Source organism: Vanacampus margaritifer, chromosome 14 (assembly GCF_051991255.1).
Source record: "Vanacampus margaritifer isolate UIUO_Vmar chromosome 14, RoL_Vmar_1.0, whole genome shotgun sequence".
Lineage (NCBI taxonomy): Eukaryota > Metazoa > Chordata > Actinopteri > Syngnathiformes > Syngnathidae > Vanacampus > Vanacampus margaritifer.
This window is the reverse complement of record NC_135445.1, coordinates 14,487,099-14,511,053: the sequence shown is the minus strand read 5'-3', so window position 1 is coordinate 14,511,053 and position 23,955 is coordinate 14,487,099. Positions and strand designations below refer to the sequence as shown.

The 23,955-nt window shown below is 40.1% G+C and overlaps 1 protein-coding gene across 4 annotated transcripts in view; it reads left to right on the top strand.

Moving 5' to 3' along the window:
• exd3 (exonuclease 3'-5' domain containing 3) overlaps positions 1-23,955 on the top strand; it is a 46,548-nt gene that overhangs the window by 13,757 nt on the left and 8,836 nt on the right. The gene's annotated exons all lie outside the window — the stretch shown is intronic.

Below are 23,955 nucleotides of genomic sequence, written 5' to 3'. Positions count from 1 at the left end.
AAAACAATATATTATTATTATTATTATTGACAATTTTCACTAATGACAGAATAATGATTAATTAATTGTTAAATTGTGGTGGCCGTGGCTCAGGGTGTAGAGACGGTCATTCAGTAACCAGAAGGTCGGCTGTTCGATCCCTGTTCTCCCCAAGTCATGTGTCGTTGTGTCCTTGGGCAAGGCACTTCACACACATTGCCTCCAGTGCTACTCACACTGGTGTATGGAAGGTGCGAATGTTTGGTGGTGGTCGAAGGGGCCGTAGGCGCACACTGGCAGCCACGCTTCCGCCATCCTGCCCCAGAGCAGCTGAGTGCATGAATAGAATAATGTATCCATTCCATTGTAAAGCGTCTTTGAGTGTCTAGAAAAGCGCTATATAAATCCGATTGCATTATTATTATTATTAATTAATTAATTGCATGCCACTGCTGCAAAGGTGTGTACCATTTTATCTGGATCACATTCAAATAGAATATATTTGTACTTGAGGTCACAAAATGGGCCTATTTTTGAGATACAATCCTGTATATAATTATTTTTAACTAATTTTCCCATTCATGACAGCAATTTGATTAAAATTCTTTGGTTGATCAACTTTTTTGATACAGAAACTCTCTACAATTGATTGATTACCGGGGGGTTACTTGGTAGTGTTTGGCCGCCATGCGTTTCAAGTTGATGTATTGCATTTGACCTGTCGATATCTTTGTGGGTGGCTGTTTTGAGAACTGTGTGTGCAATGTGTGCTGATGACTGGGAGGGTGTATCTTTCCAAAACTTTTACTTAACTTGGGTGTTCTCTTCTGCTCCTTGTGCCCCCCCCAAAAGTGTCAAGATACACCACATGGTGCTGTTTTGTCAGGTCCCCAAAATGTAGACAAACCTGGACCACCACTTCCTGTCTGGAGGTTAGGATGATGCCTCATAACACTCAAGGCCAAAAAAAAAAAGAGCTTAACAACCAGCGGCCAAATGGTCTCCTGTTAAAGTATTTATTGGTCAAAGGGAAGCCACTTTGATATATTATGGCCACAGGAAAGCCAAATGGAACTTGTATAATAATTTAGCGTTTTATACCACCTGTAACACCGCCGCAGTTTATACAGTATATTACAAACTTTGTCACTTTTTGTCTCACCAGGCTAGCGTGATAAAAGATGTATGTGCCAAAATAAGTCTGTCAGAAATTACGTCTATTTATTCAAAATGTAAAAATCTACCAACAATGTGCTTAGAGTGTTAAGGCTCAATTGGGAATACTAAATATGATGCTAAAATAATCAAAGTTTAATAGAAAGTCCAAGCCCTTGGGGCATTGCTACAGCCCACCCAGGCAAAGTTAGCTCCCTTGTTATCTGATTGAAAAGCACAGGATTGGTTTGTTCCTTAGCTTTTTGTTTCTCTGGGCTTCTCCCGTCATGAGCACACATTGCTACTTGAATGTCATAGTGGAAGGATAAGCAAGAAAAGACAGAAAAGGAGATTTAAGCGTTTGCGACCAGGAAAGGGTTCATGTTTGTCTGTGTGCATCAATGGGCCACACAGATTTGGAAGGCATAGGAATTTGTGTTCACTGTAGAGATCCCAAAAAGGAGCAAAAGCGGTAGAAGGACCCTGTGTGTATACAAAGAAGTAATTAGAAAGACGATAGAATGCTTAAAACTGCTCCGATGTACCTTTTGTTTGAGATGAGGTGGTGTGTGTGTGTGTGGAGGGCTTGCCCATCAAATGATTATGGAAATTTTTTAGAGTAACTTGAAACTGTATACTGTAGCAACAATTGTCATTTCTGTGTGCACTGGAGCTTGCATGATGAATTGTGTGGTTGCATCACATTGTCACACTCATTTTATTCTGCAACTAAAAAAAGGTGTGTGAACAATGGAAAAAAAAAACAATCTCAGTGGATCCGCACTCATATGTAAGTGCAATATTTCTTTAGCAATATGAAGGCTATGAAATACTGGATTTTTCATGCTTTGGATCTGGAGACGGAGTGACCTGTCAATCAACTGGAGTGGCATTGGCACTGCACGTGTTAGCAATAAAGTCCTCGGCATGACCCGCCCAACTCATTCTCTGATTGGCGCATCAGTCCTCATGTCTTTAATTAACCAACAAGTGCAGGCCAGCTGAATGGGTCAATTGTGCGCAAAAACTGCGCATCAATGAGGATTCAGAAGTTGGTAGATGCAAAAATGAGGATTTAGAAGTGGGTAGACGCAAAAATGACTGAAAAAGAAGTGGGTATACGCCGTATATCCGCGTAGTCCCTGGACTACACCACTGCTTTGGATATTATGCATAGTTCTCTATTTAAATTTTTGAATACTATGGGGGAAATTCACCCATAGACACGTTACAACAGACCCAGAGTATTGTCATTATCATAAAGATGATTTTACCAAACATTATTAACAACCTAACTCAGTGCTTCGCAATTATTTTTTGTAGGGATGTTGGATACCACTTTTTGTCCACACCGATACCGATACTCAACTCTTGAATAGTCACCGATAATATATAAAATGCAGCTACCACTACTACATAAAATTCCCCCCAAAAAATGACAGACAATTTTAAAGAAAGACCTTTCTATTCCAATATAATATTTTCCTAAAAAACTAATTGAAATTAATGGCAATTTTCTATTGCTCTAATTTCCAGTTCCGTATCGTAAAATGGCCACAAGAGGGCGGCTGATATTTTGATACTGGTATCGGCCACCGGCATGAGTATCGATACCCCGCAAGATGATTTTGTAAAGTTAAAAAAAATTAGTAGCCGGACTAATTAATCAGATAGCCACAATCAAAACATATAAATTCATAATTTCACAAGCAATCCTCAGATGAGCAATGCAACTTGTGCATGGAATTGCCCTGGATGTCATTATTTTATACACCACCTAAAGTTACGTTTAAAAAAAAAAAATCATAGACCGACATAAACGTGTTAAATACGTCACAAATTAAATTACTTGTAACATAAACACATATAACAAGGATTAACGTCCTTATAACTTTATTAACTGTGCCACACAATGCATTCTGGGAACATTATACACACAAAACGGGGAGCCACAACACGTCCGGAACTCATACAGGCAAAGTGTTGCTGCGTTCCATTTGCATTTGTGTTATTTTTGGAACAATTTAATTACATTTGAGCCCTGTAATGTAGGGCTAACCCGCAAATAGTGAAAATTTGCGTGTAATTGACTCCAATTGTTTTTAAGTCGTATACATTGATTTTACCGATCCGTCCCGCTTGGTGATTTATTTTCCTCCATGTGGCCCTTGAGCTAATATGAGTTTGACACCCCTGATCTGAAACATGTTTTCAGTTATTTCACCTGTTTTACATAACTACATATGTGTTCATTCTTAGTTCTAATGCTTTCAGTGAGAATCTACAATGTAAATAGTAATGAGAATAAAGCAATTGACACATTGAATGAGGTGTGTTTAAACTTTTGGCCTGAACTGTATATATTATGCATAATTTATATTGCTCGATGGTCAACCATTTCAGGTCCTTACTTGAAGTTAGTGAAATACCTAATTAAATTCTTATAATCAATAGATTGTCCCGAAGACTGCAGAGTTGTCATTGTCACTAATACACTGTTTATGATTTCCACAACGATTAGATCTCGGCGTTGTCCTTTGTCTTTAAATGTCATCCTTTTAAAATTTTTGCAAAGGGTTTGGTCCCTGGGTGGAGTTGGCAGTGCTTTACACTTCATTACACTTCCCTTATTTAGCTACAGTATATCCTATCCTTACCACTAATGCGTCACATACACCAATATACTTTCCTGCAACACATGCACGCACGCACATAAACTTCCGCTCAGTAACTCAGTGCCATCAGATGTCCCATGCTAGCCTTTTACAGACATGTCGAGATTGCACAGATTGCCTGTGAGATAGACGGTGACCCAGCAAACACATATCACATTTAGTGTGAGATCAAATGCATACACACACAAAATCCCAAACTCACAAACGCTTCCTGGCACTATCACACGCACACACACTTCAGTACCTTTTCCACACACACGCACACATGCTGACACACAGACAGGAATTGAGAGTCAGTCATTGACGGTGTTGCTGCTGCTGCAGCGATGTTGGTTCCCACGCACCAGACTGCTGGGGAAGTGAAAACAAGAGCAACAGGAACCGCCACACCACGCGAGGGAGGGGTCAGACCTACGGTGGGGCTAGCGGGAGGAAAAGGGGAGGGAGGGGTGAGAAATGAGAACAGAGGTGATGACAGGGAGGGAAAAAACAAAAGGGAACCAGTGAAAGTAAATGAGAATTAAGAGATGAAGCCAGACTAAAATAGCACCAATTAGTTATGACAAAGATTGTGTGGCAAGCAGCTAGCTATGAGAGGGTCTACTGTACAAGGTAGATGCCACTCATGGAAGAGGAGGCTGAATGAGAATGAGGCAACTTGTTTGTGCTTTGATCTAAAGAGCCGTGAGCTGACAACCAAAAGGAATGTGAAAGGTTTCAACATGTTTTAAGATAGTGTTGCCCGAGTATATGAGAGCACATGTGAATTATCCAACCCTTATTCATGTTTGTCATTTTTTTCTCCAGACCACCGCAAATATGCTCATGCAACTGTAATTTCAAACAATGTCTCTCATCGCAGCATTGCAAAGAATTCAGGGATTTCGCCATCTGCAAACCACAGTATTGTTTGAAAGGTCCTTATAAATCTCTCCGTGTGAAGCACAAGCCTGAGAACGAACAGTGAATGCAGATGAACCTTGACCTCCTGACACCACTTCATCAGAAACTGATATTAGGCCTTAATAATACTTCTAGTGAAACCTCAATTTTCAAACACCTTAAAGAACATAAACTTAATGGTTTTTGGAAAAATGTGCCTTGACTGCTGTACAAATTTTGGACAATGAACACCACCTCATTTCAGCCAGAAGGAAATGATTAAACATGCAAGTTTTGCTTTTTTTTTGTGCAACATTTTTGAAAGAAGGGTAATTCTTTCAAGTCAGGAAGAACATAAAAAAGAACAATAATATACTGTAGTTCAGACGTGGGCAATCTCGGTCCTCGAGGGCCGGAGTCCTGCAGGTTTTGGAGGTTTCTCACTTCCAACACAAGCTGATTCCAATCAACAGGATCGTTATCAGGCTTATGCAGAGCTTGCTGATGAGCTGATCATATATCAGCTGTGTTGGAGAAGGGCAACATGCCCACCTCTGCTGTAGTTAGTAGATGTGATAGTTCTGCTGAGCCAAATTTAGGCCTGCTACAAGTTTCACCGGGTAATTTTTGGTCTCATTTCTGTTTCCTTGAAATTTTGTATTTGTACTAACTGTACAATACAAATTTTTCATACTCTTGTTAACATAAAAGTGGAAACAATGTTAAATAGAAATATGGCTGCATCTTTTAGTCATCTATATAGTAATTTCATAATAATTCATAAAATTGAGTTAAAACTAAAAAGATGTAATGTGCTGATATTGATTTGTGTTGAGGTAATTTTTCTGCCACTAGATGGCACAATTGCATTTGTAAGACGTTGGTGACGGCTCAACGCATTTTTCTTCTCATATTAAGAGCTATCTATTCTTTAACATGCATTAACTTGGGAAATTCTGCACATTTTTAAAAATTATAAAATACAACTTGACCCCAATCTCCAATATTATTACATTTATTGCAACAATGTTTTTACGTGGACGTGTCTGGTGCGTTGCAACTGGAATTCCCCCAGTGCAGGCTTTCCAAGAGTTTTATTTGAAGAAAAGTTGCCCGTCCGATTTCACAAACTAAGACAAAGATCCAAGACCTTTTTTTATAAAAATTTTTACCTCTGCATTAATATTCTCTTTGCATATCCAAGGCTACATCAATGTGTTTTACCGGTTTCCCACTGCCCCTGCTCTCAGGAGATGACAGGGAGCAAGAAAAAGGAGTTAGAGACCGTTAAGAGGGGGAGGGCATTCCATAGGCACGCCAAAACATTCTGAGGGAAACCATCCCAAATATTTCCCACTGTGTGTGGTGAGCACTTCACGTCTCCTGTTACACACACACACACACACACTCTCGTAAGGCTTGAGAAATTGCTGAAGTGTGCGCACAAACAAGGGTGGTCATTTTCTACATCTGATATATGCTGTACATTATTACAGTTGCTGTCATTAAGATGGAAAACCTAAATATTTGGCTGTGTGCGTGTGCGTGTGTGTGTGTGTGTGTGTGTGTGTGGATGGAAACCTGTGTGTCTGTGTGTCTGACTGAAGCCAAACCAGGACAAAATCCCACTGTGCAAACATGAGTGGACCACTAATATGTAGCTTTCACTTTGTTGTTTAGGAACTGTCATGTAATGTGGAAATGATTTAATAAATGGCACACTCAATAATAATTAGTCTGAAAAACGGGTGTAACACTTGTACTCTGATAATAGCTTTCCTACTCCTACCCCTAACCCTAACCCTAACCCTAAGAATTAATTTCCTGGTATATTAAAATTTAGAGACCGATTTTGGTTAAGTATTTCTCAATCTCAATTATGCTTGAAAATATATGATGTAAAAATTCATCATTCATTAAATAATTTTTGTAATGGTAAACAGTTTCAGTTACTGGTTGTTTGTAATTTTTGATTTTCATTTGATTTTATTATTTTTTTAATATATATTTTTGACCTAGAAGGTTTTTTTTTTCCATAGAAATATTTGCTGTGTTTATGACTTTACCACTGCAGTAGCATGAATTACTGATAGGCTACATTACTTTCCAAATTACGTACAAATTCAGGTTGCATCGGCGCCATAGGAACAGAGCTCCATTTCTTTGAAGAAGATTAGTGTTCACGATATGTGTTTCTTAAATGTTTTTTTTTTCTTAATCTTACTGTCAGGGTTAAAGTCTGATCACATGCCAACTCTGGGGTGAGTGCAGTCCAGTATTTCAGAGTTATTTCTCATCCATCAAGAATTGATTTATCTTATGATCTGCAGTATTGTATTCTGCTTCACTGAAGCATACTGATGTAAAGTTGTTAATGGCTCATGGTACAAAATCAGACTACAGTGGTCTCTCGCTACGTTGCGGTTTACTTATTGCGGATTCACTGTAACGTGGATTTTTAACCTCCCATTTTCAATAGTGAGTACCACATAAAATTATTTATGCTGCTATTTTTGTCTTTTTTTCTAATATTTGAGTAAATATAAACAGCTCTTTCTCTCATTCAACACAATCTATTACACTTTTAATCCAAATATAGAATATTTGGTAAATTAAGAAACATGTTTAAGTTAAAAATAAGTTGACAGTTTACTTTTAACTATTCTTAGCAAGTAAGTGTCCCATCAGTGGTGAGCTGTTTTTAGAACATCCCTGTTACTTAATGTGTGTGTCTCATTCTTCCCCCCTCACCCCTTTGCACATTGCACTAGCAGGAGAAGTTAATTAAAGGCAATATTAACTTCAAAGAGGCTGCTCGTTTACGCAACTCCGCAAGAAAAGCTCATTAAGGTGACAGGACAGTATTAGCGTTATTGAATAGGGGGGAAAAACCTTCTAACCTCACAAGCCAAACTGATAATTGTGATTCACTCAAGGGAGTTCTTCAGATTATCAATCTGGAACTTCACTGACAGATCCGTTCGGGGAATGAGGGAATGAGACTTTCTGTACAATACTTCGAGCTGATTGGACGATGTGGCATCTTTTGCGCGTTTGTTTTGACCAATCACGGCAACGGATGAAAATGTCATCTTCAGTCTCGTTTTAGGGGAGCACGAACATCTTTATCAGATAAAAATGCACGAATCGCCTCTCGCTGTTCAACATTCAACAAGGAAACAGTGAGTACTTCTGCGAGAATAGAATTAATTGCGGCGTGGATTCGTCTGTTAGGTTTGTTTGTTTCTCACCCCCGCCATCAGCGCTTCTTGGTTTCGTCCCACCCTAAACAATGCCTGACCGACCTAAAAAAGGTCGGTTGCAAACGTATCAGCGGGAGCGGTACAAGATGTATTTCTCGTAGTATTTGTGAACAAATACCGCGAGAATTCAGCTTGCTGGCCAGGTTACGGAAATTCACCTATGGCGGGTGGGCGTAGAACATAACACCCGCAAAAAGTGAGGGCACACTGTGCATCCTTTACTCGCTGACATTCAATTTACAGACGCTCCCCAACTTACGAACGAGTTACGTTCCGAGCGATCGTTCGTAAGGTGAATTTGTTCGTAAGTTGCTTCAGTGCTATATTTTGTATTATAATTTATGTTTAAAGAGAATACGTACAGTACTGTACTACGTATGTTAGAGAGAGAGAGCGAGAGACACACACAGTATGTACATGTACGTAATAAGATAAATAAAATGAAGTTTAACTTACTTTTGGAAGATGTACTCGATGCTTAAGGATTTGATGGAGGAGGAGGAAGAGGAGGATTTTATATCATGAGAGGTTCTTCGTCGTCGCTGGAATGGGCTTCAAAAGTTACTTCCTCCTCCGTAACTTCAATGTAGGAAGAAGTTGAGGGTCGCGGAGAAGAAGATGAGGGTTGATGAGTATCTTCCTTGGAGGATTTACTAGAAACTGGCCGAAGGAAGCGATCTAACGACGATTGCACAGTTTTCTTCTTTTTTCATCATAAATGATGCGGTAGCACTGTATGGCATCATTCAATTGATTTGCAACCTTTGTGCAACGTTCAATATTTGGGTCTTGCTGCTCGAAGAGTGCGATGGCTTTATCTATGAGCGACAGGCGTTTCTTCTTCTTCCTCCTCCTCGACACGTTGCTGAGCCTCCAATGCTGGGTGAGCTCTCACAGCGCCAAGCGTCGGTATTAGCGGCGGAAAGAAGCACTACAGTACTCGGAAAAAGGTGCGCAATAAAAAATCGAACTTACAGCATCTCTTTCCGAAAATTTTTGGACATGCGCGCATGCGCGCAGAGATGTTCGTATGTACCGTTGTTCGTAACTCGAATGTTCGTAAGTAGGGGAGCGTCTGTACTCTTCCTTTAGAGTGTCTGAGATTACCTTTATTTCTCACCGTCCAACCCCATCTCCCCATCTACTCCTGGCCTCCTTGGCCCTATTTCACTTCTCCACTCCCACCGTCAGTCTCACTCTCCATTTCAGTTTAACAGAGGCGAGGAATCCGGTGCAGCCGGCAGCTGGAATGTCCTGTTTGTCTTGCTGTGTGTGTGTGTGTCTGTGTGTGTATGCGCGCGAAGCTGGTGAGGCTGGTGGCGGGTTTTGATGTGTTCCATTGTCTGAAAGCCAAGCTGCTTCCTGTCACCGAGCCTGAGAGTGGGTTTAAGGAGGTAGGGAGGGAGAGTGGGTGAGAAGGAAGCAAGTGTCCATGACAATGACAAGGTGAGCTGGCGGTAGGGATGCAAGACGGAATATGAAGGGGGAATTACCGCTGGGAGGTAAGGGGAGTTGAGTAAGAGGAGAAAGATGAAGCAGGACAGTGATGGAAGGGACAGAAAAGGGAGGAGGGAGTTGGAAAGGGAGGAAGAGAGGTGAGAAGCGAGCCTCAACAGGGCTTTTCCTCTCAGCACCAATACAAGGAAGTAATGCGTAATTTCCCTTGTTTTTCATACACACAAAAGTCCCTTTTGCACAACCATGTTGTGCCTCAGTTCTCTGTTAAAAATAAAACTGCACTGAGAAACTTACAAATAAGGCAAAATAGAATGTATGCCAGCATAAATGGGATGGCAAAGCAATATGCTATATATATGTTTATGCATCTGTCCACTGTTCCTTAGTGGTTTGTCAATAGCACCTGCATATGCAAATTAGCTGCTCGGGCATTTACATAAATCCATTCGGGTTCAGTTGTGATTTGTTTGCTTTGTCAAGTTTGAAAATAGAGGTTAACTTTTGATTGTTGTTTGGAAATATTCTCCCAACACGCCCTGCTTCACTCGTACTACTGCTCCTTGCTTTAGTTTGGCGGAAGGCAAAATACTTTTGGTGCATTACTTCTTTAGCATGCTATAAAAGTGGCCACCATAGATGGGAAAAGTACACTTACGTGTACTTACTGTGTAAAAAAAACAACTTTGGTAAAAGTAGTCTCTCAAATAATTACTCAAGTAAACATAAAAAATGTACAGGCTCTGAAATGTACTTGACGAGTAGAAGTGAAAAGTATTTTTACCAGATGTTTCCTCCTCCATCTATTTGAAAGATATTATCTAATGGAGCAAAAATAGGTATACATCGGCTTATTGACTTTCTGAATTTTTGATATCACTAGCTCATATTGCTGGTCCACTCCTTGCTGACATGATCAAATCTTCTTTCATATTGTTAACTGGCTGTCTGCAGCGTTCTTCTTATCAAGTTCAAATTATCCTCCGTAGTGGCAGCGCACATTACCCTCATATTTACGTGTTGTTCTAATTTAGCCAATTGCATGTCATGTGATAGCATTGTAGAGCCAATCACAAGCTGGGATGCAGGGTACTGTGTGTAACGCGTCATGTGATTGGCGGAGATATTTACGGCTGCTTTTTCATCCAGGTTAAGTATTTTGATAATTTTCATGCATTTAAAAACAAAAGTAACGACCTTGTTTTGAAAATGTATTAACTAAAAAGTACAGATACTAATGTTAAAATTAAAAAAGTAGTCAAAAAAAGAAATACTCAGGAAAGTACAAATTTCTAAAAAGTAAAGTACTCAAGTACAGTAATGAAGTATTTGTACTTTGTTACTTCCCATCTCTAGTAGCCACCAATAGTAGTTACTACTACTACTACAATATCAATCTGGGACTGCTCCATGGTGATTTGCTTGGGAGACATTCTGCACAATATTTCAATACTTCAAGCTGATTAGAAGATGCGGCATCTTGTGCATGTTTGTTTTGACCAATCAAGGCAACGGATGAAAATGTCGTCTTCGGTCTTGAGAATTTAAAAGAATGAATATCTTTACCAGATACAAATGCACGAAGCGCCGCTTTTCAACATTCAACAAGGAAACGGTGAGTAATTCTGCAAGAACAGAATTAATTGCAGTGTTCATTTGTCCATGTTAGGTTAGTTTATTTCCGACGGTGTCTGTCTTCGATGGCCAGAGTCCTGCAGGTTTTGGAGGTTTTCCTCTTCCAACGCAAGCTGATTCCAATCAACAGGATCGTTATCAGGCTTTTGCAGTGCTTGCTGATGAGCTGATTATATATTAGCTGTGTTGGAAAAGGGAAACATCCAAAACCTGCAGGACTCCGGCCCTTAAGGACTGAGTTTTCCCACCCCTGAACTAGTCCTTTGATAGCTAACAGAGATTTGTCCACAGTTTTTTTCTATGAAATTTTAATGGAAAGAAAACAATCAACAAAAAAAAAAAAATAATCAGTGATTATGACAGAAGTTTGCATTCAAAGCTTTGCTTACTTTTTACAGCTACTTTTATCACACTGCAACATGCCAATTGCCATGTATTGTTTATTTGTCTAATTGATCAACAAAACCGTCTTGCTTGTGTGGTCTGACGTAATGCTTCACATTGCTTACGGCGCTATTAGCATCCCGCCGACACAACCACAGAAACACAAACATTTACCTGGCAAACCACCAGAATGGTAGCACATCGCTTTGGTGATTAGACAGAAAGTACTTACTGGGATAACAAAAAACTTTTTAGGATGGAGGACATTTTGCTGCAGGTCTGGATAAATTCAAGGATTGAGGAATTTATTTCTCTTTTTGCAAAGGTGAAACGGAGGAGTTTGATAACGAGATACTACTATTGTAGCCGCTTTAAACCGTGTGTTTGCTTTGTGTGTGTGTGCTAATCAGCTGTCGCGTTGCGATATGTCTTTCAGTTCAAAGTTTACCAACTCAAGCAATGACTCAGATAGTGCTTCTCTGAAAAAAAGCTTGCTGTGTGTGGCAGTCAACACTCAAAGACATGTTTAAGATATTTCAGCCTAGGTGGGGGTCTTCGCCTGTGTCATTCTTGATGAATTTTTGTGTGTGTGGTCTGGCGACAGCACACATATGTAAGTGGTGAGGAATGATGGGGCTAAATGATAAGGGAAGGGACACAGGTGGAGAACATGAATTAAAACGAACGTTGAGGAAAAGGAATGCAAGAGGGAAGAAAATAACTCAAATGCCATTTGCGTGCGTGTTGTGTACACTATACATTTCCCTGGAAAAAAAAAATGGTGGTGGCGCATTAATCATTCGACATGTGCTTTTGTGCATGTGTATGTTGGTGCGTGCGAGTTCCTGGCTGGTAGAGGGGTTTCGACAGGGCAGAGCGGTGCATTCCTGACGGGTGGTGATGTCATGAGAACTAGCTGTGCGCTTGCAGACAGACAGCCCTGTTTATGTTCCCCTCCTGAGGAGAAACCACACTGTGCATGTGAGTGTGTGAGCGTGCGCACAACTGTGTGTGTGTGTGTGTGTGTGTGTTTGTGTGTCTGCCCGCCCGACCACGTTGTTGGTTCACGGGGGAGGCGGGGGAAGCCGAGAGGCACTCGAGAGGGTCTATTTTCCCCCGCAGCTCGGGGAAAGGGAACCACTTACTGATGCTTTCCCCTCGAACGTCCTCACAGAAAGAGGAAGTTTCTCATGTTTTGCAGAGCACAGTAGCTGCATGGCCTGACTGCTGCTGTGAGTGATTGCCCTTCTAGTCTCCTAAGGGAGGGACACTTTCATGCTACATAATAACAAAGCTGAGGTTAAGTAATGCCAACAATACCACACAGAAAACAGAAAATGTTTTCTTTAGATTCTTTTTTTTTAAATTACATGCACGGACGATAATGTTGGATCTGCAGCCTGCAAAAATATAGTAACTGCTCTGCAGCGTTATTCTGCTCAATACAACACTGGTGTGAGCTCAGAACATCCAGTAGATGATTCTCTCATCCCATTAGATATAGTTAATTAATAATCAATCAATTTTTAATTTCTCCATAGTTGAAATTTAGTCTATGACCATCCTTAGTTAGTCATGAAAGCAAGTCATTGAAACGCGAGGATGTGTTCAGGCTCCAAAATGCTATTGTCGGGAAAACAGCCCCTAAGCCATTGAACAAATATCTTTCTTTTATAGACTTTATGCATTTTTTGAGTCTTGATTGGAAAATTTAAGTGAAAATAAAAAATTTAAAAATAAAATTCTTGACAATAATTTGTTCTATGCAGTCCCACTAGTCTAAATACGGTATTCTGGTTAATATTGCGTTAGTGGAATATGAGTTAAGCAGCAAAACCGAGCAGTTTTTATCTATATCAGAAGGCGACCATTCAATATGTACAGGTGCTTGTCAAAAAATTTGAATACCCTCGAAAAGTTGAATAATTTCTGTAATTCCATGCAAAAAGTCAAACTTTCATAGATTATAGATTCAGGGCCCATAACTTAAGTGATTTAAAGTATTTATTTGTTTATGTTTACATTATTTAGTCTTCTAGCTCATAAAACCCACGAAAAACAGGATGCCCAAAAATTAGAACAATGTGAAGAAATCACCATGCATGCTTCCCAATGGTTTGCATGGGGGTGGATGGACGGTATATTCAAAATGATATGTCAATCTTTAATAGTTGGTTGGATTCCCTTTGCCTTAACCACTGCCTCGATGTTGGCCCTCATTTTCCTCTTGATAATACTGAAGTATTATTGTGGCCCTCGTTTTACTCTTGTAATACAGTACTATCAAGAGGAAAACGAGGGCCACCATCCCAAAAACAAAGAGCTGACAGCAAGCATAAAAAAAGTCTGGGCTTCCAGCACCCCCAGGCAATGGCACGGGGCATCTTGGCAGTGATTAAGGCAAAGGGAATCCAACCAACTATTGAAGATTGACATATCGTTTTGAAAATACCAGCCATCCATCCATCTTTTCCCCCATGCAAAACACTGGAAAGTATGCATGAGGATTTCTTCACATTATTAAAAAAAAATTGACATCCTGTTTTTGGGGGTTTTATTAGCTGGAAAGCCCAACTAATGTAAAAATAAACAAATAAATACATGAAATCACTTAAGTTGTGGGCCCTGAATCTATACTGTACATTAAGCAGTAAAAACACAGCTTTTTATTTATTTTTTATTATTATTATTTTTTAATCAGTATCAGAAGTCGGCCATTTTACCACTTGCTGTTGAGTGAAAATGACATCACAGTTGCTCAGGTCTCAGGCAACAACCAATGACAGCTCAACTTCAGAAAACAGGTGAGCTGTGATTGGTCATTTCCTGATCCCTGAGCTATTGTGATGTCATCTTCAGTCGACAGCAAGTGGCAAAATGACCGCCACCTGAGATGGATAAAAACGGCGAGATTTTGCTGCAACTCATATTTCACACATCAGAATGTCATTTTTAGAAAAATTAGGTCACATATAACATACTATTGTCAAGAAATGTTTAAGGTTGACTTCTCCTTTAAACTGTCAGCAGAGTACACCCTGAACTGGTTGCCAGCCAATCGCAGGGCACACATAGACAAATAACCGTTTCCACTCACAATCACACCTAGGGACAATTTAGAGTGTTCAAATCATGTTTTTCAGTGAGTACCCGGAAAGAAAAAAAAAACACGTAGGCACAGGGAGCATATGCAATCTCGGCAAAAGGAAGGCTGGAAACCCAGAATCGAACCCGCAATATTACATCCATGCTTTGCAAAGGTACCTCTTAACATTTCCTGCAATCTTAACAAATGTTCTCAATGAAATGTAATTGAAAAAATGGTTGAGAGGATGAGTTCCAGCATTTCCCTCCCCAGATTCTGCTGCCATGTTTGTGGTCATGGTATAATGGTTTCCCTTGCGATAGTGAAATGTGATCTTGGGCTTTTGCAGTTTAGTGAAGCATGGAGCATTCTCCCACACTCAAGTGGCAGTGCAGCATAGCAAAGCGCTTTCGCAGCTTTCATTCTGCCGTTGCTGCACGCAGCTTGCATGATGAGGAACTCTTCCTGCCCTTCTCAGCAGGGAACTCGGTTGTTTAGGTTTATCATTATCTTGACTGTGTGGCACATTGGCTTGCTTTTATACCTTGGCGTGTCTCCTCTACATGCAATCATGCGGTTCATGTCTTGTTTGCTTATGCTTTGACTTTGACAACATGTTGTCAGGAACCCATTTTTTGGTTGTTTGTTGTGTTGTTGATGTGACTTCTAGGAGAGAATACCCTGATTATAGGTTGACGTTTAAGAGATTGCGGGATACATCAATTTTGGTGGATGCAAACAACTTTACAAGATTGCCTGAAGTCAGTATTCTATAGTGATTCTGCTTATTTTCCTGTACTTCATTTATTCTTTCATTTTTGCAGTTTTTGTCCACTTTTGTCCTCCTTCAACTTCATTATTATCTGTCTATTGCCAGCATGGTTACATACATTTTTGATTACAATTTTTTTTATTAGCTATTCTAGTTAATTAGCATTTAGGAATACGTCTCGTCCAAATATACTTTTTTCGTTGTCTTTTAAAATACTTTTCCCCCACATTTTCGTGGATCACATGACACTATTTGTTATATATATATATATATATATATATATATATATACATATATATTTATTTATTTTTATTTTTATTTTTTATTTTTTTTTGATGAAAGTTTGTATCTTAGACTTTGGAAGAAAATTTTCCGTTTGGGGGGCTTATCTTGCAAAGACCTCAGTTTTGTTTGACTAGAAAAGCGATGGCTCAAGTGACCATCAGGATTAGCATTTTAGACGTATTGTGAGAATAGTGAAGACAGATGAGGAAGGGTGTTAAAATATAACCTTGGAATCAGGGTGACAAGGTTTACACAGATTTTTGCGTGGCCTTCGTGGGCATCGCTTGGTTTCCTTTTCGCTTCGTCCTCTGTTACACTTTGTCGGATTAAAGTGAATGCGCTTGGCGGGTGGGAATAGCCACAGGCGGATACCCCTCACCCCCAGGGATCTGAGAGGTAAAATTCTAGGGAGGTCAGGCTTGCTTGGCCTGGGAAAAGCCTGGACGAGCACATAAGGGCAGGGGCTTTGTGAGATAGATGGAGAGGATAAGTATGCTGAATAAAAAAAGAACTGGTTTTGAGAAGAAATGAGTGATGAAATAAAATGTGATTGAAATGAGTTAAATTAAAGATAAATCATGGAGAAAGATGTAATGTAATGCTTAGTTACATCCTTCGGTGCATGGGATAAAACATAAAAGTCATTCAAACTAAATACAAAATAATTATGCAGATTTTTTTTTGCATGCATAGAGAAAAGAGTTCTATGGATTATATCTAAGCAGAGACCTTTGCAAGAGTAGATTTCTTGGACTTCTATGTTGGAATAGGGAGGATGTACTGTAAATGGAATGGAAAATTAGATCAGCAGCAGTTAAAAAAAAAAAAGAAGACGACGAAAACATGACGATGGTACGCATTTGCATCTTTTCCCATTTCCTCCTCCTCCCTTTTCAGACCAAGGAAGCTTGGTATCTATGTTTCTCATAGGAACTTAATTCCGGTATTTTATCTTGCGTCATCAAAGTGTGTTTGCATGTGAGTATTTTTGTGTACACTCTCTGGAGACCAGTAGCATTGCCTATGGACCAAACACAAATAAACACCAATACGGCTTGATTTCCACAAAAATATATCGCCGTTAAGGACACAAGTTTCGCATTGCCACTGCCAACTATTTTAGTCATGTCTTTGCTGAACTTAGGTCAACTTTCAGACTTGCCTCAAGTTCTCTCGTGTGGTTTTTGGGGCAATGTGGTTGCGGGTGTTACTGGGTGTTTCTGTTGCCTTCGTGTGGGGGTCTTTGCGGTCAAGAGTGCCGAGTCGCTACTGTCTTGTTCACTGTAAGAAATGTGTGTGAGAGCCAGATCCTGCGGCACGTCCCACCGCTCTTAAGTTGAGAATTAATACTGGAACTCAAGCCACTCAGTGTCCCCCTCTGTTGCCAGAGGTGACAGCAGTGCCTGAGTACCTGTATGGGTGATCCCATGGACTTGTTACATGCATCCTCCCTGGATCCTGGGAGGCTTTTCTATCTTTCCTTCTTTCTTTCCCTCCATTTTCCTGCTGTCTATTTTGGTCAACTGGTGACCCGTTCCCACAGTGCCGCTGTTCCCATGGTTATCGCCGCGGAGATAGCGAATGGGGGGTGGGGGTGGCGCTGGGCTTGATGGAGAGCGGTAGAGACAGCGTTGCTCTGTTCCAAGGGATCGGGGACTCTGTGGTTTGGGGGTGGGGATGGGGGTGGGAGGGTCTATGGTGGGGGTGAATGGAGGGTTGGGGGTTCAGTGTGTGCGTGTGTGTGAGCGTGTGTGATTTGTAGCTCCCATGGACATCACAGGTGGCCCACGAGATTTCAGGAACCCTGCGATACAATGTTTTTAATTGAATTACCAGTTGGTGATGCGCTTTTCAGTCCCATCCATGAAATTGGCATCAATCATATTAGATATGGACGATACAGTCTATTTTATAATTAGATTACCATATAAGGTCAAAATTAATCCTACCCTTTGTTCACACTATTACAGTCTGATTTTTAAAGACGATTTTTGGCGGGGCTTTACTCACACAGAACATTTGAATGTTGGAGCCTGGTTGAACAAATTCTGATATTGATTAAGGGCTGTTAATCTGACGCGGTTTACACAACTCATCTCATGAGCATGTTCTGCCCAAAAAAATAAAGACCTAAAATTGACATATTTAACTTAGTGTCATTGAGAACGTAAAAAAAGAAGAAGATATATCATCACATGTATTGATAATATTGTATGTATTGATATTGAAATATAGCTCTCCTTACAGCCTCTCCATAATGCTTATTTTTCAGGGGTAAAAAACAACCTCCATATATATGGAGTTAACTCACACTGTATATCATTAAAGAGACCAAGCTAATTTTAACACTAGAATGGTTAACAAAATGAAATATGTGTAATAAAAAAAAATTGTAACATTATGAAATCCATCAAAGTTGGACACTGGACGTTTCCACCTGACAGCGACATTAAAAAGTATACATACACATGCAAAAAAAAAAAAAACACTCATTTTTGTGACCTCTTTCCGCCATGGCGTGCTTGCCCACTCGCCATCCATTGCTGCCCTATCATCTCAAATGGGGCATCCCTCCATATGTGATCCCTTCTCAAGGTTTCTTCTGTTTTCCCAAATGGGTTTTCTGGGAGTTTTCCATACCCGGATGGGGGGTTTAAACCATGGGATGTTGTTGATCTCTGCAAACTGCTGACTTTTGAAGATCTATGAGAGTCTTTTGTGATTAAAGGCTATATATGGTAAATAAACTTGACTTGACATGCAAATAACATTTTTTTCAGAAGTTAAAACATTAGTTTGACAACTAGTTATTAAAAAAAAAAATGATTTAACAAACGTATGGTCGGAACGCAAAATTGGGTCACTAGTCAGTTTTTATTGCATAGCAAATTGTCAGTGACTAAAACAATTTAAGATATCTTAATAATGATCATGATGTATTCCATGTTATTTGTCATTTGTTTGTTTACTGTCATTTTACATGTCAATGTTATGGCAATGCAGGAAACATTTGAGGAAGTTTGGGGCTTGAACTGAAATAGTTAACCCTGATTTAAAAACGGGAAAATTTCCTTGGCTACATGTTCGGGCCTTGGGCTTAAGAATGAAGGTGAGGTGACAAAGGTGGCACAGGAAGTTGAGAGAAAGGCTAGCTTGCCTGAAGCTGCTTGGAGGGCAAGGACAAGTGAAAGGATGGGAGCAAGCCTGCATTGGGAGGGAGGGGAGGGGTGTGGGGCTCAGAAAGAGGGTTGGATTCAGTTCCCACACTTCTAATTACTGTGTCACTGGAGACTGAAAGGGGACTGCCCCTGGCCCTAGGGAATTTGCTGAGGCCGGTTGCGGAGAGGGAGAAGCGTTGGAGGGAAGGAAGGAGTAGTAGAATTAAAGAGTGTGTGTGACAGACGAACTCTCTCCATCCCCTCTCTTGGTTTTACCCCGCTACATTCACACTCAATGTGATTTATTTCACTAGAAACCTCACTCTCTCTTGATTTTACCCACACAGCCCAACCTCTCACCTCCGACCCAGTTCTTCTTTACCCTCCTTTCGCTCCTCCAGCTTCGTTCTGTCTTCCCCTGCAGTCTTTGTTCATCATCGTGTACTGCCACCCTTCGTCAACCCCATATGTACTCCCTTTTTAACCTCCTCCCTGCCTCCCGCTTAACACAGTGTCCCCCTCTTGTGTCTCTTGTTGACATGGGCAAGGCTCCCTCAGACACTTTGATGTGAGTTTTAACTCTCATGCACACACAAACCCACTGATGTCTTATCCCGCATCATTATTGCCACTTAACCCCATGTCTCCTCCCTCTTTTATTTGCTTTTATCTCGCCTTTCCATAGCCAGTGCACCTTTGCTTTCAACCTGATAACATATTTGATGTCCACAAGACAAATGGTAGGTGGGGGGGGGGGGGTCAGTTTTGTCCCCCTTGCGTGTGAATCAAGGTATTATTAACTAACCAAAATAAAACAGCCGAGAATTTACATTATGGAGGTATATAAAAAGTTACTATTTTATCATCCAGAATAAGAAGAAATCCTGCATGTATACACCAAATCTTTAGGCAGTTTTCACACCTGCAAGTTTAGTATTAATAGTATTATTATTTTGGACAAATAGACGGTAATATTTATCAGCTTTAGGCTTATTAACTAGACAACGATTTGTGACCGCGGACAATGGACCATAACCCCTCAGATTTTTATGGGGGTGGGGGGGGGGGGTACATTCATTATAAGAAGAGTATTGACAAATCGTATTAATGTTTTGCGTATCATCATTGGCTTACAGCTTGAATTCTTAAAGCAAATCAAAAATAAATAAAATTAAAATGGTAGTACATTCAACTTTGCTTTTGCTAGCATTCCTGACATATTTATAAATGATTGGGCAACTTCAATTGAAGGCAATACTTTGACCGTAACATTTTTAGGCATTATTTGTGTTTCGGCATCATGACTGCCAAACAGTAGCTGTGTTTTGGTTGTTAATAAACTGGAGTTCACTGACAAATGCCTCCGTCATCCACAGTAGATGCTACAATATATTAGCATCACCAAAATGACACCCTGTTTCAACGTTACATCAAACACACAGTAACGTGTGCTAAGTATAACTTTCAGACACAACCGTGCAAACTTCAGAAATGAAATCAGGCATCAGCCACGACATGCTTTTCTTTTCTTTCACAGCCGTGCTGCCATAAAAGGCTGGTTTGTACTTTTGGTGAAATGTAACCAAATTTTCAGACTCTGTTGCTAACATCACAAATGACCCGGATTACAGATGGCCAGTAGGATCAGCAGGAGATGAGGAACTTTTGAGAGGAAAACAAAGTTTAAAAAAAAAAAGAAAGAAAAAAAAGTAAATAAATACATTTTTAAAAACGTTACATTGTCTATTAGCCGTTGACGGATTTGGTCGTCAAGGTAGTTGTGACTAGTCGACTAATCTTGGCAGCCCTAGTCAGGGTATTACCACTACGCGTGTGAACACAGCCCCAAGGGTTTTAAATAATAAAACAACCCTGGTATTCCACAGCTTTATACTGCCTACCTTCACTGCTTTTACTGTTGCATTCACACATGCAACTGCCAAACACCATGTCTCCAGTCTCGTCTTATGGTGACCTTCCATATCCTCAAGACAGAGCGGCCCTGCTTGCGGCCGCCACTATTGTCAATATTTACAGTCTTGGATGAGTCACTCTACATTACAATAACATTCCCTGCGTGCCTCTGCATCAGGAACAGATGAGAAAAAGTGAGGCGCGCTACGGGGGGAGCCGTGTGGCTGCAGTGATAAATATTGAGCGAAGGAATCTGACTGTGGTTCTCCCATGGCGATCTTCGTGTTTCTGTGTGCAAATGACGTTTGCGTTTTCAGGTTGACAGTTTATGAGTGTGGGTGTCGCGACGGTTTGAGAGATGTCGGCGCACGTCGGGAAGCAGTGGATGTTGTAACAAGGCCTGCTTCAATTGGCGTGTTGTCATCGTATCCCAGGGTACAACCACAATTTAAATTGAGCTTTTAAACTGTTTGATTATAGCTTGTCTATTATGTGTATCTTTAAATTTGCTAGATTTAAAAGAGCATTAACAAGCTACTTATAAACCAGCCATAAGAGGTCCATCAACAACCTTATGTTGGCACGGGAATGAGTTTACTCCACTTGTGCCAAGATTTGTCAGTCATCTGCTACCCTTTGCGGCACCAGCCTTAAATTTAATCTAGTTGTTTTTTCATTTTTACCCATAATGCCAAAAGCTAGCCATCAATAGAGGCCGGGTGGTTGTCTAATCCAGCTTTTTTATGCATTTTTTATCCCTCAAAACGCATTGCTGAGCGAACAGCATTGTCAATAGACCTTTTCAGCGCACTGTTTTTCCTGAGCTGCTTGTCTTAGGACTGGCCTCAGTTATCTGGCGTCTGAAGAAGGAAGAAAGAGTGCTCATAGAAGCAGAGAAAGAAGGAGGTTAGAGGTGAGAGACAACCAGAGAGAAGTGGCGAGGGAGATTGAAGGGAACCCTAGAAGGGGGTAGATGAAGCTCTAAGCAAGACATAGAGCAAGAGAGACAACATAGGCCCAATTGGAGAGAGAGAGAAAGACGTTGGGGTTGAAGGTTGAGTGGGGAGAAAACAGAATTAACTGACTATGCCAAGCTCAGGGAAAGCATTAGTGCTATTTGTGTGATGGGCAGACTGTTATTTTCTTTATGATAGACTGTTATCTTCTTCAGTAACCCTTGAGCTCCAATAAAAGGGGCCTAGGGATGAAATCTTCTTGTTTGAGAAAACCATTGGAAATGGGATACATGTTTGGTAAGAGTGAAAGAAAAAGGGTATGCTTACTAGACAACAACTTAGTAAAAACTGACTACAAACTTTCAAAATGATAAAATACTACACCATACCTGCCTGACGAGTAGTTGTCTATATCACTTTGTAAAGGAACACTGTGTGTTAAGCATACCCACCAACTGCTTTTTTCAATGTCATTTGAATACCATTTATTGACATATACTGTTTGTAGATGAAGATTTTGGTAAGTAATGTGACCTTTCTGGACATATAGCTCAGTAACTGTGCCATCAATATGTAAACTGTACATTAAGCAGCAAAGATCCAGCAGTTTTTATCAGTATCACAAGGCGGCCATTTTGCCACTTGCTGTCGAGTGAAAATGACATCACAGTTGCCCACGTCTTAGGTAACAACCAATCACAGCTCAGCTTTAGAAAACATGTGAGCTGTGATTGGTCGTTGCCTTAGCCCTGAGCAACCGTGATGTCATCTTTAGTCAACAGCAAGTGGCAAAATGGCCGCCCCCTAGATTTTGCTACTCATATTCCACACGTATTATTAATCAGAATGTCGTTTTTAGACTAGTGAAATCACATATATTATTGTCAGGAAATATTTAAGGTTGACTTCCTCTAAAACATTGTTTGTGCGTGCTTAACACTGATAGAAGCTTAATCAACGCCATATAAAATATTTACATTAAATAATAGTTGGTAATATCAATCTTAAGTAAGTCTCATATACCGATAAGAAAATTAATTGACCAAAAAATAGCCCAGTTGACTATGACCTGAATAGATATCTATAAAATGATTTAACATTACATATGCATTATTTGATGATTTTAGCAAAATGTTAACACACTTTACAGTATAGTATATAAGTTAGAGTTTGTCAGGATTTTTGCATCACAGCTAGACAGTATGCACCTGTGGGAAAATTCTGAATGACTTTTATGAAATCAGCGGGTGCTGGAGAAGGCAGTTATATGTTTATTTTTTACATCTGTGTAGTGTATGCAGCGCCCTGTGTGGGTTTTTTGTGTGCGAGTGAGTGATTCAGAAGGAGTGTGTGATGTCAAGTCCAGACAAGCTCTGCTGTGGTCCAAGTTCAGGGTGCCGCCAGGTGGTAGTGGTTAGTTAACAGAGCTGCTAATTACGTCAGACTTGGGGTTCTGAGACACTGCCCAGATCCCCTCAGGACTCTGTGGGAAACGTGACCACAGTCCCTCAGCTTCCCTCCAGCTTTAGTGGAATGTTGACTAGATTTTACAGTCCACACTTAAGTCAAAATTTTTATATATTTTTTCAAAGCATTGTTTTGTTTTGTTTTTACTTAATTAGTTAAGGAAAATGTTTATTTTTATCTTTTTTATTTTTAACATGATTCATTAAAAAAAAAAAAACTCCTAACAACTCAGCAAAAAAAAAGACTGATGCCAATGTGTCTGTTTGGTTTCCCCGGTGGGATCCAATAAAATTAATATATTTCTGTTTACTGTTTTACATACATGTTTGTTTCCAGTTTGTCTGGCGTTGATTATGGCCACTTCCAAACCACAAAGTATTTTTTCTTAGTTCAAACAACTTTAACGCGCCACAATTTTTCAGATCCTGGCGTCTATCATGTTGTTGGCACTACCTTGCCACTGCAATAAAAATCAGTCCTAGGTTTTATTTCCACCCCCAATATGTGACTTTTTCTTGGCCGATGTCAACAGCACAAACCACATGAAATCTGATCTATTCCAGATCGGATGTGGGTCACTTCAACATGTGGTCATGAAGCTGCTTTTAAATGCTTCTAAAGACAAGTGTGAGTTGTAAAGAGATGTGACCTGACTTTAAAGAGGGCCAACAGACTTCCAGTCAAGGAAGTTAAATGAATACAGTTTTATGCTTACTTGTTGAGTAGATTTGTTAATGCATGAAACATTCACTAGCTTGCAATCCAAATTGTGCCTAAATGTTCTTTTTGTGAGTAAACAAACCAAGTCAAGTCGGACCAAAGTTGTTTCACGTCATGCAAGAGCTTGATAGTCATATTTTAGTAGTAGAATAGTGTTGCATATATTAGTA